The sequence below is a fragment of the Triticum dicoccoides genome, chromosome 3B (genome assembly GCF_002162155.2).
Source record: "Triticum dicoccoides isolate Atlit2015 ecotype Zavitan chromosome 3B, WEW_v2.0, whole genome shotgun sequence".
Classification (NCBI taxonomy): domain Eukaryota; kingdom Viridiplantae; phylum Streptophyta; class Magnoliopsida; order Poales; family Poaceae; genus Triticum; species Triticum dicoccoides.
In genome coordinates, this window is record NC_041385.1 from 144,647,463 (window position 1) to 144,666,679 (window position 19,217).

Consider the following 19,217-nt stretch of genomic DNA (forward strand, 5'->3'; position numbering starts at 1 on the left):
CAATTTAACTCGAGCTGCACCATTAGTTTTTTAGATAGATTCCAGAAGCTAATATTTATGCGGATTCATGTTCGATGCTTATGTCCAAATCGTTTGTTATTCCGCAGATGTGTTGCCCCTATTGCACAAGCCCTTGTAAACCTTCTGTTACTTCGGGTTTTTGGGAAGTTTCTAAATTATGTTTGGTTTATTTTCCTACTGGGTTTTTCGACCAGTTTTGTTCTTTTTTCTAGTTTGCATTTTCCATTAATATTGTCATTTTCTTCTTTTCCTGTTTGTTTTTATTTTTTCTCATCCATTATTTATTTTTATTTTTAAAATTACGAAGAATTTTGAAATTCATAATTTGTTCAGATTTTTGATTTCTTTCCAAATTCACTTGAAATTCATGAATATTTTTAAATTCGTCAAAAATATATATTCACGAAAAAAATCACAAACTTTTTCCATATTCACCGACATATTTTTATCAATCTTTTTGTTCTGCAAATTTTGATATATTATATGTATTTTTCTGAATTAGGATGATTTAGTTATGATTTTTCCATGTTTGAAAATTGCCATATAGTCCCGGTTTGTGTCTCCAACCGGGACTATAGGTAAGACCCCTTTAGTGCCGGTTCGTGGCACGAACCGGTACTAAAGGTTGGCCCTTTAGTATCGGTTTGTGCCACAAACCGGGACTAAAGGGGCTCGTGGGGCCCCGTCCTGACGCCAGCCTGCCACCACCCCTTTAATACCGGTTCGTGGTACGAACCGGTACTAAAGGTTCAACACGAACCGGCACTAATGCATAGTTGTTCGAACCGGTACTAATGGTACCATTAGTACCGGGCCAAAATCGAACCGGGACTAATGTGTCTCATATAAGGTCATTTTGCTACTAGTCATAGCTCTCCGAGGCCAAACGAGCTATGGGCTATGGCAGTACAGAAACAACCGGGCGAGATCCACCGTACCGTGCCACAAGGTGGCCGCGAGCGGCAAAGTGGGTCATTGCTTCCTTCCTCACGTCTACGATCACGATGCGCAGAGACATGTCAGAGGCGTGAGCAGGTCTGTTTTTCTTTTTTTCGGATGGAAAAATATTTCTTTTTTTTGTGGATGATGAGCAGGTCCGTTTTATACAAGTAGCCTGCTGACGCATTGACGGAGACCTTCTTGCCATCTGCGACCTTTCTCGTGACTTCTTTGGCCATGGTCATCGCCAAGTTGTCTCGTGTCACGTGTTCTCTGCTCCCTCAAAGCACAAGAACGGCGCACCATGTATGAACTCGAGTGAACTGCATCAAGCTTTATACCGACGCTGATGGATTATTGGACCTTTAATGCATCAATTTAACTCGAGCTGCACCATTAGTTTTTTAGATAGATTCCGGAAGCTAATATTTATGCGGATTCATGTTCAATGCTTATGTCCAAATCGTTTGTTATTCCGCGGATGTGTTGCCCCTATTGCACAAGCCCTTGTAAACCTTCTGTTACTTCGGGTTTTTGGGAAGTTTCTAAATTATGTTTGGTTTATTTTCCTACTGGGTTTTTCGACCGATTTTGTTCTTTTTTCTAGTTTGCATTTTCCATTAATATTGTCATTTTCTTCTTTTCCTGTTTGTGTTTATTTTATCTCATCCATTATTTATTATTATTTTTAAAATTACGAAGAATTTTGTAATTCTTAATTTGTTCAGATTTTTGATTTCTTTCCAAATTCACTTGAAATTCATGAGTATTTTGAAATTCGACAAAAATATATATTCACGAAAAAAATCACAAAATTTTTCCATATTCGCCGACATATTTTTATCAATCTTTTTGTTCTCCAAATTTTGATATATTATATGTATTTTTCTGAATTAGGATGATTTAGTTATCATTTTTCCAAGTTTGAAAATTGCCATATAGTCCCGGTTTGTGTCTCCAACCGGGACTATAGGTTAGACCCCTTTAGTGCCGGTTCGTGGCACGAACTGGTACTAAAGGTTGGCCCTTTAGTACCGGTTTGTGCCACAAACCGGGACAAAAGGGGCTCGTGGGGCCCCGGCCTGACGCCAGCATGCCACCACCCCTTTAATACCGGTTCGTGGCACGAACCGGTACTAAAGGTTCAACACGAACCGGCACTAATGCTTAGTCGTTCAAACCGGTACTAATGGTACCATTAGTACTGGGCCAAAATCGAACCGGGACTAATGTGTCTCATATAAGGTCCCTTTTCTACTAGTGATAGCTCTCCGAGGCCAAACGAGCTACGGGCTATGGCAGTACAGAAACAACCGGGCGAGATCCACCATACCGTGCCATAAGGTGGCTGCGGGCGGCAAAGTGGGTCATCGCTTCCTTCCTCACGTCTACGATCATGATGCGGAGAGACATGTCAGAGGCGTGAGCAGGTCTGTTTTTCTTTTTTTTCGAATGGAAAAAATATTTCTTTTTTTGCGGATGATGAGCAGGTCTGTTTTCCACAAGTAGCCTGCTGACGCGTTGACGGAGACCTTCTTGCCATCTTCGACCTTTCTCGTGACTTCTTTGGCCATGGCCATCGCCAAGTCGTCTCGAGTTACGTGTTCTTTGCTCCCTCAAAGCACAAGAAAGGCGCACCATGTATGAACGCGAGTGAACTGCATCAAGCTTTATACCGACGCCGATGGATTATTGGACCTTTAATGCGTCAATTTAACTCGAGCTGCACCATTAGTTTTTTAGATAGATTCCAGAAGCTAATATTTATGCGGATTCATGTTCGATGCTTATGTCCAAATCGTTTGTTATTCCGCAGATGTGTTGCCCCTATTGCACAAGCCCTTGTAAACCTTCTGTTACTTCGGGTTTTTGGGAAGTTTCTAAATTATGTTTGGTTTATTTTCCTACTGGGTTTTTCGACCAGTTTTGTTCTTTTTTCTAGTTTGCATTTTCCATTAATATTGTCATTTTCTTCTTTTCCTGTTTGTTTTTATTTTTTCTCATCCATTATTTATTTTTATTTTTAAAATTACGAAGAATTTTGAAATTCATAATTTGTTCAGATTTTTGATTTCTTTCCAAATTCACTTGAAATTCATGAATATTTTTAAATTCGTCAAAAATATATATTCACGAAAAAAATCACAAACTTTTTCCATATTCACCGACATATTTTTATCAATCTTTTTGTTCTGCAATTTTTGATATATTATATGTATTTTTCTGAATTAGGATGATTTAGTTATGATTTTTCCATGTTTGAAAATTGCCATATAGTCCCGGTTTGTGTCTCCAACCGGGACTATAGGTAAGACCCCTTTAGTGCCGGTTCGTGGCACGAACCGGTACTAAAGGTTGGCCCTTTAGTATCGGTTTGTGCCACAAACCGGGACTAAAGGGGCTCGTGGGGCCCCGTCCTGACGCCAGCCTGCCACCACCCCTTTAATACCGGTTCGTGGTACGAACCGGTACTAAAGGTTCAACACGAACCGGCACTAATGCATAGTTGTTCGAACCGGTACTAATGGTACCATTAGTACCGGGCCAAAATCGAACCGGGACTAATGTGTCTCATATAAGGTCATTTTGCTACTAGTCATAGCTCTCCGAGGCCAAACGAGCTACGGGCTATGGCAGTACAGAAACAACCGGGCGAGATCCACCGTACCGTGCCACAAGGTGGCCGCGAGCGGCAAAGTGGGTCATTGCTTCCTTCCTCACGTCTACGATCACGATGCGCAGAGACATGTCAGAGGCGTGAGCAGGTCTGTTTTTCTTTTTTTCGGATGGAAAAATATTTCTTTTTTTTGTGGATGATGAGCAGGTCCGTTTTATAGAAGTAGCCTGCTGACGCATTGACGGAGACCTTCTTGCCATCTGCGACCTTTCTCGTGACTTCTTTGGCCATGGTCATCGCCAAGTTGTCTCGTGTCACGTGTTCTCTGCTCCCTCAAAGCACAAGAACGGCGCACCATGTATGAACTCGAGTGAACTGCATCAAGCTTTATACCGACGCTGATGGATTATTGGACCTTTAATGCGTCAATTTAACTCGAGCTGCACCATTAGTTTTTTAGATAGATTCCGGAAGCTAATATTTATGCGGATTCATGTTCAATGCTTATGTCCAAATCGTTTGTTATTCCGCGGATGTGTTGCCCCTATTGCACAAGCCCTTGTAAACATTCTGTTACTTCGGGTTTTTGGGAAGTTTCTAAATTATGTTTGGTTTATTTTCCTACTGGGTTTTTCGACCGATTTTGTTCTTTTTTCTAGTTTGCATTTTCCATTAATATTGTCATTTTCTTCTTTTCCTGTTTGTTTTTATTTTTTCTCATCCATTATTTATTATTATTTTTAAAATTACGAAGAATTTTGTAATTCTTAATTTGTTCAGATTTTTGATTTCTTTCCAAATTCACTTGAAATTCATGAGTATTTTGAAATTCGACAAAAATATATATTCACGAAAAAAATCACAAAATTTTTCCATATTCGCCAACATATTTTTATCAATCTTTTTGTTCTCCAAATTTTGATATATTATATGTATTTTTCTGAATTAGGATGATTTAGTTATCATTTTTCCAAGTTTGAAAATTGCCATATAGTCCCGGTTTGTGTCTCCAACCGGGACTATAGGTTAGACCCCTTTAGTGCCGGTTCGTGGCACGAACTGGTACTAAAGGTTGGCCCTTTAGTACCGGTTTGTGCCACAAACCGGGACAAAAGGGGCTCGTGGGGCCCCGGCCTGACGCCAGCATGCCACCACCCCTTTAATACCGGTTCGTGGCACGAACCGGTACTAAAGGTTCAACACGAACCGGCACTAATGCTTAGTCGTCCGAACCGGTACTAATGGTACCATTAGTACTGGGCCAAAATCGAACCGGGACTAATGTGTCTCATATAAGGTCCCTTTTCTACTAGTGATAGCTCTCCGAGGCCAAACGAGCTACGGGCTATGGCAGTACAGAAACAACCGGGCGAGATCCAGCATACCGTGCCACAAGGTGGCTGCGGGTGGCAAAGTGGGTCATCGCTTCCTTCCTCACGTCTACGATCATGATGCGGAGAGACATGTCAGAGGCGTGAGCAGGTCTGTTTTTCTTTTTTTTGGATGGAAAAAATATTTCTTTTTTTGCGGATGATGAGCAGGTCTGTTTTCCACAAGTAGCCTGCTGACGCGTTGACGGAGACCTTCTTGCCATCTTCGACCTTTCTCGTGACTTCTTTGGCCATGGCCATCGCCAAGTCGTCTCGAGTCACGTGTTCTCTGCTCCCTCAAAGCACAAGAAAGGCGCACCATGTATGAACGCGAGTGAACTGCATCAAGCTTTATACCGACGTCGATGGATTATTGGACCTTTAATGCGTCAATTTAACTCGAGCTGCACCATTAGTTTTTTAGATAGATTCCAGAAGCTAATATTTATGCGGATTCATGTTCGATGCTTATGTCCAAATCGTTTGTTATTCCGCAGATGTGTTGCCCCTATTGCACAAGCCCTTGTAAACCTTCTGTTACTTCGGGTTTTTGGGAAGTTTCTAAATTATGTTTGGTTTATTTTCCTACTGGGTTTTTCGACCAGTTTTGTTCTTTTTTCTAGTTTGCATTATCCATTAATATTGTCATTTTCTTCTTTTCCTGTTTGTTTTTATTTTTTCTCATCCATTATTTATTTTTATTTTTAAAATTACGAAGAATTTTGAAATTCATAATTTGTTCAGATTTTTGATTTCTTTCCAAATTCACTTGAAATTCATGAATATTTTTAAATTCGTCAAAAATATATATTCACGAAAAAAATCACAAACTTTTTCCATATTCACCGACATATTTTTATCAATCTTTTTGTTCTGCAAATTTTGATATATTATATGTATTTTTCTGAATTAGGATGATTTAGTTATGATTTTTCCAAGTTTGAAAATTGCCATATAGTCCCAGTTTGTGTCTCCAACCGGGACTATAGGATAGACCCCTTTAGTGCCGGTTCGTGGCACGAACCGGTACTAAAGGTTGGCCCTTTAGTACCGGTTTGTGCCACAAACCGGGACTAAAGGGGCTCGTGGGGCCCCGGCCTGACGCGAGCCTGCCACCACCCCTTTAATACTGGTTCGTGGCACGAACCGGTACTAAAGGTTCAACACGAACCAGCACTAATGCATAGTCGTTCGAACCGGTACTAATGGTACCATTAGTACCGGGCCAAAATCAAACCGGGACTAATGTGTCTCATATAAGGTCCTTTTTCTACTAGTGACAGCTCTCCGAGGCCAAACGAGCTACGGGCTATGGCAGTACAGAAACAACCGGGCGAGATCCACCATACCGTGCCACAAGGTGGCCGCGGGCGGCAAAGTGGGTCATCGCTTCCTTCCTCACGTCTAGGATCACGATGCGCAGAGACATGTCAGAGGCGTGAGCAGGTCTGTTTTTCTTTTTTTCGGATGGAAAAAATATTTCTTTTTTTGCGGATGATGAGCAGGTCTGTTTTCCGCAAGTAGCCTGCTGACGCGTTGACGGAGGCCTTCTTGCCATCTGCGACCTTTCTCGTGACTTCTTTGGCCATGGCCATCACCAAGTCGTCTCGAGTCACGTGTTCTCTGCTCCCTCAAAGCACAAGAACGGCGCACCATGTATGAACTCGAGTGAACTGCATCAAGCTTTATACCGACGCCGATGGATTATTGGACCTTTAATGCGTCAATGTAACTCGAGCTGCACCATTAGTTTTTTAGATAGATTCCGGAAGCTAATATTTATGCGGATTCATGTTCGATGCTTTTGTCCAAATCGTTTGTTATTCCGCAGATGTGTTGCCCCTATTGCACAAGCCCTTGTAAACCTTCTGTTACTTCCGGTTTTTGGGAAGTTTCTAAATTATGTTTGGTTTATTTTCCTACTGGGTTTTTCGACCGGTTTTGTTCTTTTTTCTAGTTTTTATTTTCCATTAATATTGTCATTTTCTTCTTTTCCTGTTTGTTTTTATTTTTTCTCATCCATTATTTATTTTTATTTTTAAAATTACGAAGAATTTTGAAATTCATAATTTGTTCAGATTTTTGATTTCTTTGCAAATTCACTTGAAATTCATGAATATTTTTAAATTCGTCAAAAATATATATTCACGAAAAAAATCACAAACTTTTTCCATATTCGCCGACATATTTTTATCAATCTTTTTGTTCTGCAAATTTTGATATATTATATGTATTTTTCTGAATTAGGATGATTTAGTTATGAGTTTTTCAAGTTTGAAAATTGCCATATAGTCCCGGTTTGTGTCTCCAACCGGGACTATAGGTTAGACCCCTTTAGTGCCGGTTCGTGGCACGAACCGGTACTAAAGGTTGGCCCTTTAGTACCGGTTTGTGCCACAAACCGGGACTAAAGAGGCTCGTGGGGCCCCGGCCTGACGCCAGCCTGCCACCACCCCTTTAATACCGGTTCGTGGCACGAACCGGTATTAAAGGTTCAACACGAACCGGCACTAATGCATAGTCATTCGAACCGGTACTAATGGTACCATTAGTACCGTTAGTACCATTAGTACCGGGCCGAAATCGAACCGGGACTAATGTGTCTCATATAAGGTCCTTTTTCTACTAGTGATAGCTCTCCGAGGCCAAACGAGCTACGGGCTATGGCAGTACAGAAACAACCGGGCGAGATCCACCATACCGTGCCACAAGGTGGCCGCTGGCGGCAAAGTGGGTCATCGCTTCCTTCCTCACGTCTATGATCACGATGCGCAGAGACATGTCAGAGGAGTGAGCTGGTCTATTTTTCTTTTTTTTCGGATGGAAAAAATATTTCTTTTTTTTGCGGATGATGAGCAGGTCTGTTTTCCACAAGTAGCGTGCTGACGCGTTGACGGAGACCTTCTTGCCATCTGCGACCTTTCTCGTGACTTCTTTGGCCATGGCCATCGCCAAGTCGTCTCGAGTCACGTGTTCTCTGCTCCCTCAAAGCACAAGAACGGCGCTCCATGTATGAACTTGAGTGAACTGCATCAAGCTTTATACCGACGCCGATGGATTATTGGACCTTTAATGCGTCAACTTAACTCGAGCTGCACCATTAGTTTTTTAGATAGATTCCGGAAGCTAATATTTATGCGGATTCATGTTTGATGCTTATGTCCAAATCGTTTGTTATTCCGCAGATGTGTTTCCCCTATTGCACAAGCCCTTGTAAACCTTCTGTTACTTCGGGTTTTTGGGAAGTTTCTAAATTATGTTTGGTTTATTTTCCAACTGGGTTTTTCGACCGGTTTTGTTCTTTTTTCTAGTTTGCATTTTCCATTAATATTGTCATTTTCTTCTTTTCCTGTTTGTTTTTATTTTTTCTCATCCATTATTTATTTTTATTTTTAAAATTACGAAGAATTTTGAAATTCATAATTTGTTCAGATTTTTGATTTCTTTCCAAATTCACTTGAAATTCATGAATATTTTTAAATTCGTCAAAAATATATATTCACGAAAAAAATCACAAACTTTTTCCATATTCGCCGACATATTTTTATCAATCTTTTTGTTTTGCAAATTTTGATATATTATATGTATTTTTCTGAATTAGGATGATTTAGTTATGAGTGTTCCAAGTTTGAAAATTGCCATATAGTCCCGGTTTGTGGCTCCAACCGGGACTATAGGTTAGCCCCTTTAATGCCGGTTCGTGGCACGAACCGGTACTAAAGGTTGGCCCTTTAGTACCGGTTTGTGCCACAAACCGGGACTAAAGAGGCTCGTGGGGCCCCGGCCTGACGCCAGCCTGCCACCACCCCTTTAAAACCGGTTCGTGGCACGAACCGGTACTAAAGGTTCAACACGAACCGGCACTAATGCATAGTCGTTCGAACCAGTACTAATGGTACCATTAGTACCGTTAGTACCATTAGTACCGGGCCGAAATCGAACCGGGACTAATGTGTCTCATATAAGGTCCTTTTTCTACTAGTGATAGCTCTCCGAGGCCAAACGAGCTACGGGCTATGGCAGTACAGAAACAACCGGGCGAGATCCACCATACCGTGCCACAAGGTGGCCGCGGGCGGCAAAGTGGGTCATCGCTTCCTTCCTCACGTCTACGATCACGATGCGCAGAGACATGTCAGAGGAGTGAGCTGGTCTGTTTTCCTTTTTTTCGGATGGAAAAAATATTTCTTTTTTTTGCGGATGATGAGCAGGTCTGTTTTCCACAAGTAGCGTGCTGACGCGTTGACGGAGACCTTCTTGCCATCTGCGACCTTTCTCGTGACTTCTTTGGCCATGGCCATCGCCAAGTCGTCTCGAGTCATGTGTTCTCTGCTCCCTCAAAGCACAAGAACGGCGCACCATGTATGAACTTGAGTGAACTGCATCAAGCTTTATACCGACGCCGATGGATTATTGGACCTTTAATGCGTCAACTTAACTCGAGCTGCACCATTAGTTTTTTAGATAGATTCCGGAAGCTAATATTTATGTGGATTCATGTTCGATGCTTATGTCCAAATCGTTTGTTATTCCGCAGATGTGTTGCCCCTATTGGACAAGCCCTTGTAAACCTTCTGTTACATCCGGTTTTTGGGAAGTTTCTAAATTATGTTTGGTTTATTTTCCAACTGGGTTTTTCGATCGGTTTTGTTCTTTTTTCTAGTTTGCATTTTCCATTAATATTGTCATTTTCTTCTTTTCCTGTTTGTTTTTATTTTTTCTCATCCATTATTTATTTTTATTTTTAAAATTACGAAGAATCTTGAAATTCATAATTTGTTCAGATTTTTGATTTCTTTCCAAATTCACTTGAAATTCATGAATATTTTTAAATTCGTCAAAAATATATATTCACGAAAAAGATCATAAAGTTTTTCCATATTCGCCGACATATTTTTATCTATCTTTTTGTTCAGCAAATTTTGATATATTATATGTATTTTTCTGAATTAGGATGATTTAGTTATGATTTTTCCAAGTTTGAAAATTGCCATATAGTCCTGGTTTGTGTCTCCAACCGGGACTATATGTTAGACCCCTTTAGTGCCGGTTCGTGGCACGAACCGGTACTAAAGGTTGGCCCTTTAGTACCGGTTTGTGCCACAAACCGGGACTAAAGGGGCTCGTGGGGCCCCAGCCTGACGCCAGCCTGCCACCACCCCTTTAATACCGGTTCGTGGCACGAACCAGTACTAAAGGTTCAACACGAACCGGCACTAATGCTTAGTCGTTTGAACCGGGACTAATGTGTCTCATATAAGGTCCTTTTTCTACTAGTGATAGCTCTCCGAGGCCAAACGAGCTACGGGCTATGGCAGTATAGAAACAACCGGGCGAGATCCACCATACCGTGCCACAAGGTGGCCGCGGGCGGCAAAGTGGGTCATCGCTTCCTTCCTCACGTCTACGATCACGATGCGCAGAGACATGTCAGAGGCATGAGCAGGTCTGTTTTTCTTTTTTTTGGGATGGAAAAAAATATTTCTTTTTTTGCGGATGATGAGCAGGTCTGTTTTCCACAAGTAGCCTGCTGACGTGTTGACGGAGACCTTCTTTCCATCTGTGACCTTTCTCGTGACTTCTTTCGGCATGGCCATCGCCAAGTCGTCTCGAGTCACGTGTTCTCTGCTCCCTCAAAGCACAAGAACGGCGCACCATGTATGAACTCGAGTGAACTGCATCAAGCTTTATACTGACGCCGATGGATTATTGGACCTTTAATGCGTCAATTTAACTCGAGCTGCACCATTAGTTTTTTAGATAGATTCTGGAAGCTAATATTTATGCGGATTCATGTTCGATGCTTATGTCAAATCGTTTGTTATTCCGCAGATGTGTTGCCCCTATTGCACAAGCCCTTGCAAACCTTCTGTTACTTCCGGTTTTTGGGAAGTTTCTAAATTATGTTTGGTTTATTTTCCTACTGGGTTTTCGACCAGTTTTGTTCTTTTTTCTAGTTTGCATTTTCCATTAATATTGTCATTTTCTTCTTTTCCTGTTTGTTTTTATTTTTTCTCATCCATTATTTATTTTTATTTTTCAAATTACGAAGAATTTTGACATTCATAATTTGTTCAGATTTTTGATTTCTTTCCAAATTCACTTGAAATTCATGAATATTTTAAATTCATCAAAAATATATATTCACGAAAAAAATCAAAAACTTTTTCCATATTCGCCGACATATTTTTATCAATCTTTTTGTTCTGCAAATTTTGATATATTATATGTATTTTTCTGCATTAGGATGATTTAGTTATGATTTGTCCAAGTTTGAAAATTGCCATATAGTCCCGGTTTGTGTCTCCAACCGGGACTATAGGTTAGACCCCTTTAGTGCCGGTTCGTGGCACGAACCGGTACTAAAGGTTGGCCCTTTAGTACCGGTTTGTGCCACAAACCGGGACTAAAGGGGCTCGTAGGGCCCCAGCCTGACGCCAGCCTGCCACCACCCCTTTAATACCGGTTCGTGGCACGAACCGGTACTAAAGGTTCAACACGAACCGGCACTAATGCATAGTCGTTCGAACCGGTACTAATGGTACCATTAGTACCGTTAGTACCATTAGTACCGGGTCGAAATCGAACCGGGACTAATGTGTCTCATATAAGGTCCTTTTTCTACTAGTGATAGCTCTCCGAGGCCAAACGAGCTATGGGCTATGGCAGTACAGAAACAACCGGGCGAGATCCACCATACCGTGCCACAAGGTGGCCGCGGGCGGCAAAGTGGGTCATCGCTTCCTTCCTCACGTCTACGATCACGATGCGCAGAGACATGTCAGAGGAGGGAGCTGGTCTGTTTTTCTTTTTTTTCGGATGGAAAAAATATTTCTTTTTTTTTTGCGGATGATGAGCAGGTCTGTTTTCCACAAGTAGCGTGCTGACGCGTTGACGGAGACCTTCTTGCCATCTGCGACCTTTCTCGTGACTTCTTTGGCCATGGCCATCGCCAAGTCGTCTCGAGTCACGTGTCCTCTGCTCCCTCAGAGCACAAGAACGGCGCACCATGTATGAACTTGAGTGAACTGCATCAAGCTTTATACCGACGCCGATGGATTATTGGACCTTTAATGCGTCAACTTAACTCGAGTTGCACCATTAGTTTTTTAGATAGATTCCGGAAGCTAATATTTATGCGGATTCATGTTCGATTCTTATGTCCAAATCGTTTGTTATTCCACAGATGTGTTGCCCCTATTGCACAAGCCCTTGTAAACCTTCTGTTACTTCCGGTTTTTGGGAAGTTTCTAAATTATGTTTAGTTTATTTTCCTACTGGGTTTTTCTACCGGTTTTGTTCTTTTTTCTAGTTTGCATTTTCCATTAATATTGTCATTTTCTTCTTTTCCTGTTTGTTTTTATTTTTTCTCATCCATTATTTCTTTTTATTTTTAAAATTAGAAGAATTTTGAAATTCATAATTTGTTCAGATTTTGATTTCTTTCCAAATTCACTTGAAATTCATGAATATTTTCAAATTCGTCAAAAATATATATTCATGAAAAAAATCACAAAGTTTTTCCATATTCACCGACATATTTTTATCAATCTTTTTGTTCAGCAAATTTTGATACATTATATGTATTTTTCTGAATTAGGATGATTTAGTTATGATTTTTCCAAGTTTGAAAATTGCCATATAGTCCTGGTTTGTGTCTCCAACCGGGACTATAGGTTAGAACCGTTTAGTGCCGGTTCGTGGCACGAACCGGTACTAAAGGTTGGCCCTTTAGTACCGATTTGTGCCACAAACCGGGACTAAAGGGGCTCGTGGGGCCCCGGCCTGACGCCAGCCTGCCACCACCCCTTTAATACCGGTTCGTGGCACGAACCGGTACTAAAGGTTCTACATGAACCGGCACTAATGCATAGTCATTCGAACCGGCAATAATGTGTCTCATATAAGATCCTTTTTCTACTAGTGATAGCTCTCCGAGGCCAAACGAGCTACGGGCTATGGCAGTACAGAAACAACCGGGCGAGATCCACTGTACCGTGCCACAAGGTGGCCGCGGGGGGCAAAGTGGGTCATCGCTTCCTTCCTCACATCTACGATCACGATGCGCAGAGACATGTCAGAGGCATGAGCAGGTCTGTTTTTCTTTTTTTTCGGATGGAAAAAATGTTTCTTTTTTTGCGGATGATGAGCAGGTCTGTTTTCCACAAGTAGCCTGTTGACGCATTGACGGAGACCTTCTTTCCATCTGCGATCTTTCTCGTGACTTCTTTGGCCATGGCCATCGCCAAGTTGTCTCGAGTCACGTGTTCTCTGCTCCCTCAAAGCACAAGAACGGCGCACCATGTATGAACTCGAGTGAACTGCATCAAGCTTTATACCGACGCCGATGGATTATTGGACCTTTAATGCGTCAATTCAACTCGAGCTGCACCATTAGTTTTTTAGATAGATTCCGGAAGCTAATATTTATGCGGATTCATGTTCGATGCTTATGTCCAAATCGTTTGTTATTCCGCAGATGTGTTGCCCCTATTGCACAAGCCCTTGTAAACCTTCTGTTACTTCCGGTTTTTGGGAAGTTTCTAAATTATGTTTGGTTTATTTTCCTACTGGGTTTTTCGACCGGTTTTGTTCTTTTTTCTAGTTTGCATTTTCCATTTATATTGTCATTTTCTTCTTTTCCTGTTTGTTTTTATTTTTTCTCATCCATTATTTATTTTTATTTTTAAAATTACGAAGAATTTTTAAATTCATAATTTGTTCAGATTTTTGATTTCTTTCCAAATTCACTTGATATTCATGAATATTTTTAAATTCGTCAAAAATATATATTCACGAAAAAAATCACAAACTTTTTCCATATTCGCCGACATATTTTTATCAATCTTTTTATTCTGCAATTTTTGATCTATTATATGTATTTTCCTGAATTAATATGATTGAGTTATGATTTTTCCAAGTTTAAAAATTGCCATATAGTCCCGGTTTGTGTCTCCAACCGGGACTATAGGTTACACCCCTTTAGTGCCGGTTCGTGGCACGAACCGGTACTAAAGGTTGGCCCTTTAGTACCGGTTTGTGCCACAAACCGGGACTAAAGGGGCTCGTGGGGCCCCGGCCTGACGACAGCCTGCCACCACCCCTTTAATACCGGTTCATGGCATGAACAGGTACTAAAGGTTCAACACGAACCGGCACTAATGCATAGTCGTTCGAACCGGTACTAATGGTAACATTAGTACCAGGCGAAAATCGAACCGGGACTAATGTGTCTCATATAAGGTCCTTTTTCTACTAGTGATAGCTCTCCAAGGCCAAACGAGCTACGGGCTATGGCAGTACAGAAACAACCGGGCGAGATCCACCGTACCGTGCCACAAGGTGGCCGCGGGCGGCAAAGTGGGTCATCGCTTCCTTCCTCACGTCTACGATCACGATGCGCAGAGACATGTCAGAGGCGTGAGTAGGTCTGTTTTTCTTTTTCTTCGGATGGAAAAAATATTTCTTTTTTTACGGATGATGAGCAGGTCTGTTTTCCACAAGTAGCCTGCTGACGCGTTGACGGAGACCTTCTTGCCATCTGCGACCTTTCTCGTGACTTCTTTGGCCATGGCCATCGCCAAGTTCTCTCGAGTCACGTGTTCTCTGCTCCCTCAAAGCACAAGAACGGCGCACCATGTATGAACTCGAGTGAACTGCATCAAGCTTTATACCGACGCCAATGGATTATTGGACCTTTAATGCGTCAATTTAACTCGAGCTGCACCATTAGTTTTTTAGATAGATTCCGGAAGCTAATATTTATGCGAATTCATGTTCGATGCTTATGTCCAAATCGTTTGTTATTCTGCAGATGTGTTACCCCTATTGCACAAGCCCTTGTAAACCTTCTGTTACTTCCGGTTTTTGGGAAGTTTCTAAATTATGTTTAGTTTATTTGCCTACTGGGTTTTTCGACCGGTTTTGTTCTTTTTCTAGTTTGCATTTTCCATTAATATTGTCATTTTCTTCTTTCCCTATTTGTTTTTATTTTTTCTCATACATTATTTATTTTTATTTTTAAAATTACGAAGAATTTTGAAATTCATAATTTGTTCAGATTTTTGATTTCTTTCCAAATTCACTTGAAATTCATGAATATTTTTAAATTCGTCAAAAATATATGTTCACGAAAAAATCACAAACTTTTTCCATATTCGCCGACATATTTTTATCAATCTTTTTGTTCTGCAAATTTTGATATATTATATGTATTTTTCTGAATTAGGATGATTTAGTTATGATTTTTCCAAGTTTGAAAATTGTCATATAGTCCCGGTTTGTGTCTCCAACCGGGACTATAGGTTAGACCCCTTTAATGTCGGTTCGTGGCACGAACCGGTACTAAAGGTTGGCCCTTTAGTACCGGTTTATGCCACAAACCGGGACTAAAGGGGCTCGTGGGGCCCCGGCCTGACGCCAGCCTGCCACCACCCCTTTAATACTGGTTCGTGGCACAAACCGGTACTAAAGGTTCAATACGAACCGACACTAATGCATAGTCGTTCGAACCGGTACTAATGGTACCATTAGTACCGGGCCAAAATCGAACCGGGACTAATGTGTCTCATATAATGTCCTTTTTCTACTAGTGATAGCTCTCCGAGGCCAAACGAGCTACGGGCTATGGCAGTACAGAAACAACCGGGCGAGATCCACCGTACCGTGCCACAAGGTGGCCGCGGGCGGCAAAGTGGGTCATCGCTTCCTTCCTCATGTCTACGATCACGATGCGCAGAGACATGTCAGAGGCGTGAGCAGGTCTGTTTTTCTTTTTTTTGGATGGAAAAAATATTTCTTTTTTTTGCGGATGATGAGCAGGTTTGTTTTCCACAAGTATCCTGCTGACGCGTTGACGGAGACCTTCTTGCCATCTGCGACCTTTCTCATGACTTCTTTGGCCATGGCCATCGCCAAGTCGTCTCGAGTCACATGTTCTCTGCTCCCTCAAAGCACAAGAATGGCGCACCATGTATGAACTCGAGTGAACTACATCAAGCTTTATACCGACGCCAATGGATTATTGGACCTTTAATGCGTCAATTTAACTCCAGCTGCACCATTAGTTTTTTAGATAGATTCCGGAAGCTAATATTTATGCGAATTCATGTTCGATGCTTATGTCCAAATCGTTTGTTATTCCGCAGATGTGTTACCCCTATTGCACAAGCCCTTGTAAACCTTCTGTTACTTCCGGTTTTTGGGAAGTTTCTAAATTATGTTTGGTTTATTTGCCTACTCGGTTTTTCGACCGGTTTTGTTCTTTTTCTAGTTTGCATTTTCCATTAATATTGTCATTTTCTTCTTTCCCTATTTGTTTTTATTTTTTCTCATACATTATTTCTTTTTATTTTTAAAATTACGAAGAATTTTGAAATTCATAATTTGTTCAGATTTTTGATTTCTTTCCAAATTCACTTGAAATTCATGAATATTTTTAAATTCGTCAAAAATGTATATTCAAGAAAAAAATCACAAACTTTTTCCATATTCGCCGACATATTTTGATCAATCTTTTTGTTCTGCAAATTTTGATTTATTATATGTATTTTTCTGAATTAGGATGATTTAGTTATGATTTTTCCAACTTTGAAAATTGCCATATAGTCCCGGTTTGTGTCTCCAACCGGGACTACAGGTTAGACCCCTTTAGTGCCGGTTCGTGGCACGAACCGGTACTAAAGGTTGGCCCTTTAGTTCCGGTTTGTGCCACAAACCAGGAGTAAAGGGGCTCGTGGGGCCCCGGCCTGACGCTAGCCTGCCACCACCGCTTTAATACCGGTTCGTGGCACGAACAGGTACTAAAGGTTCAACACGAACCGACACTAATGCATAGTCGTTCGAACCGGTACTAATGGTACCATTAGTACCAGGCCAAAATCGAACCGGGACTAATGTGTCTCATATAAGGTCCTTTTTCTATTAGTGATAGCTCTCCGAGGCCAAACGAGCTCCGGGCTAAGGCAGTACAGAAACAACCGGGCGAGATCCACCGTACCGTGCCATAAGGTGGCCGCGGGCGGCAAAGTGGGTCATCGCTTCCTTCCTCACGTCTACGATCACGATGCGCAGAGACATGTCAGAGGCGTGAGCAGGTCTGTTTTTCTTTTTTTTTGGATAGAAAAAATATTTCTTTTTTTTTGCGGATGATGAGCAGGTCTGTTTTCCACAAGTAGCCTGCTGACGCGTTGACGGAGACCTTCTTGCCATCTGCGACCTTTCTCGTGACTTCTTTGGCCATGGCCATCACCAAGTCGTCTCGAGTCACGTGTTCTCTGCTCCCTCAAAGCACAAGAACGGCGCACCATGTATGAACTCGAGTGAACTGCATCAAGCTTTATACCGACGCCGATGGATTATTGGACCTTTAGTGCGTCAATTTAACTCGAGCTGCACCATAAGTTTTTTAAATAGATTCCGGAAGCTAATATTTATGCGGATTCATGTTTGATGCTTATGTCCAAATCGTTTGTTATTCCGCAGATGTGTTGCCCCTATTGCACAAGCCCTTGTAAACCTTCTGTTACTTCCGGTTTTTGGGAAGTTTCTAAATTATGTTTGGTTTATTTTCCTACTGGGTTTTTCAACCGGTTTTGTTCTTTTTTCTAGTTTGCATTTTCCATTAATATTGTCATTTTCTTCTTTTCCTGTTTGTTTTTATTTTTTCTCATCCATTATTTATTTTTATTTTTAAAAGTACGAAGAATTTGAAATTCATAATTTGTTCAGATTTTTGATTTCTTTCCAAATTCACTTGAAATTCATGAATATTTTTAAATTCGTCAAAAATATATATTCACGAAAAAAATCACAAACTTTTTCCATATTCGCCGACATATTTTTATCAATCTTTTTGTTCTGCAAATTTTGATATATTATATGTATTTTTCTGAATTAGGATGATTTAGTTATGATTTTTCCAAGTTTGAAAATTGCCATATATTCCCGGTTTGTGTCTCCAACCGGGACTATAGGTTAGACCCCTTTAGTGCCGGTTCGTGGCACGAACCGGTACTAAAGGTTGGCCATTTAGTACCGGTTTGTGCCACAAACCGGGACTAAAGGGGCTCGTGGGGCCCCGGCCTGACGCCAGCCAGCCACCACCCCTTTAATACCGGTTCGTGGCATGAACCGGTACTAAAGGTTCAGCACGAACCGGCACTAATGCATAGTCGTTTGAACCGATACTAATGGTACCACTAGTACCGGGCCAAAATCGAACCGGGACTAATGTGTCAAACGAGCTACGGGCTATGGCAGTACAGAAACAACCGGGCGAGATCCACCGTACCATGCCACAAGGTGGCCGCGGGCGGCAAAGTGGGTCATCGCTTCCTTCCTCACGTCTACGATCACGATGCACAGAGACATGTCAGAGGCGTGAGCAGGTCTGTTTTTCTTTTTTCGGATGGAAAAAATATTTACTTTTTTTGCGGATGATGAGCAGGTCTGTTTTCCACAAGTAGCTTGCTGACGCATTGACAGAGACCTTCTTGCCATCTGCGACCTTTCTCGTGACTTCTTTGGCCATGGCCATCGCCAAGTCGTCTCGATCACGTGTTCTCTGCTCCCTCAAAGCACAAGAACGGCGCACCATGTATGAATTCGAGTGAACTGCATCAAGCTTTATACCGACGCCAATGGATTATTGGACCTTTGATGCGTCAATTTAACTCGAGCTGCACCATTAGTTTTTTAGATAGATTCCGGAAGCTAATATTTATGCGGATTCATGTTCGATGCTTATGTCCAAATCGGTTGTTATTTCGCAGATGTGTTGCCCCTATTGTACAAGCCCTTGTAAACCTTCTGTTACTTCCGGTTTTTGGGAAGTTTCTAAATTATGTTTGGTTTATTTTCCTACTGGGTTTTTCGACCGGTTTTGTTCTTTTTTCTAGTTTGCATTTTCCATTAATATTGTCATTTTCTTCTTTTCCTGTTTGTTTTTATTTTTTCTCATCCATTATTTATTTTTATTTTTAAAATTACGAATAATTTTGAAATTCATAATTTGTTCAGATTTTTGATTTCTTTCCAAATTCACTTGAAATTCATGAATATTTTTAAATTCGTCAAAAATATATATTCACGAAAAAAATCACAAACTTTTTCCATATTCGCCGACATATTTTTATCAATCTTTTTGTTCTGCAAATTTTGATATATTATATGTATTTTTCTGAATTAGGATGATTTAGTTATGATTTTTCCAAGTTTGAAAATTGCCATATAGTCCCGGTTTGTGTCTCCAACCGGGACTATAGGTTAGA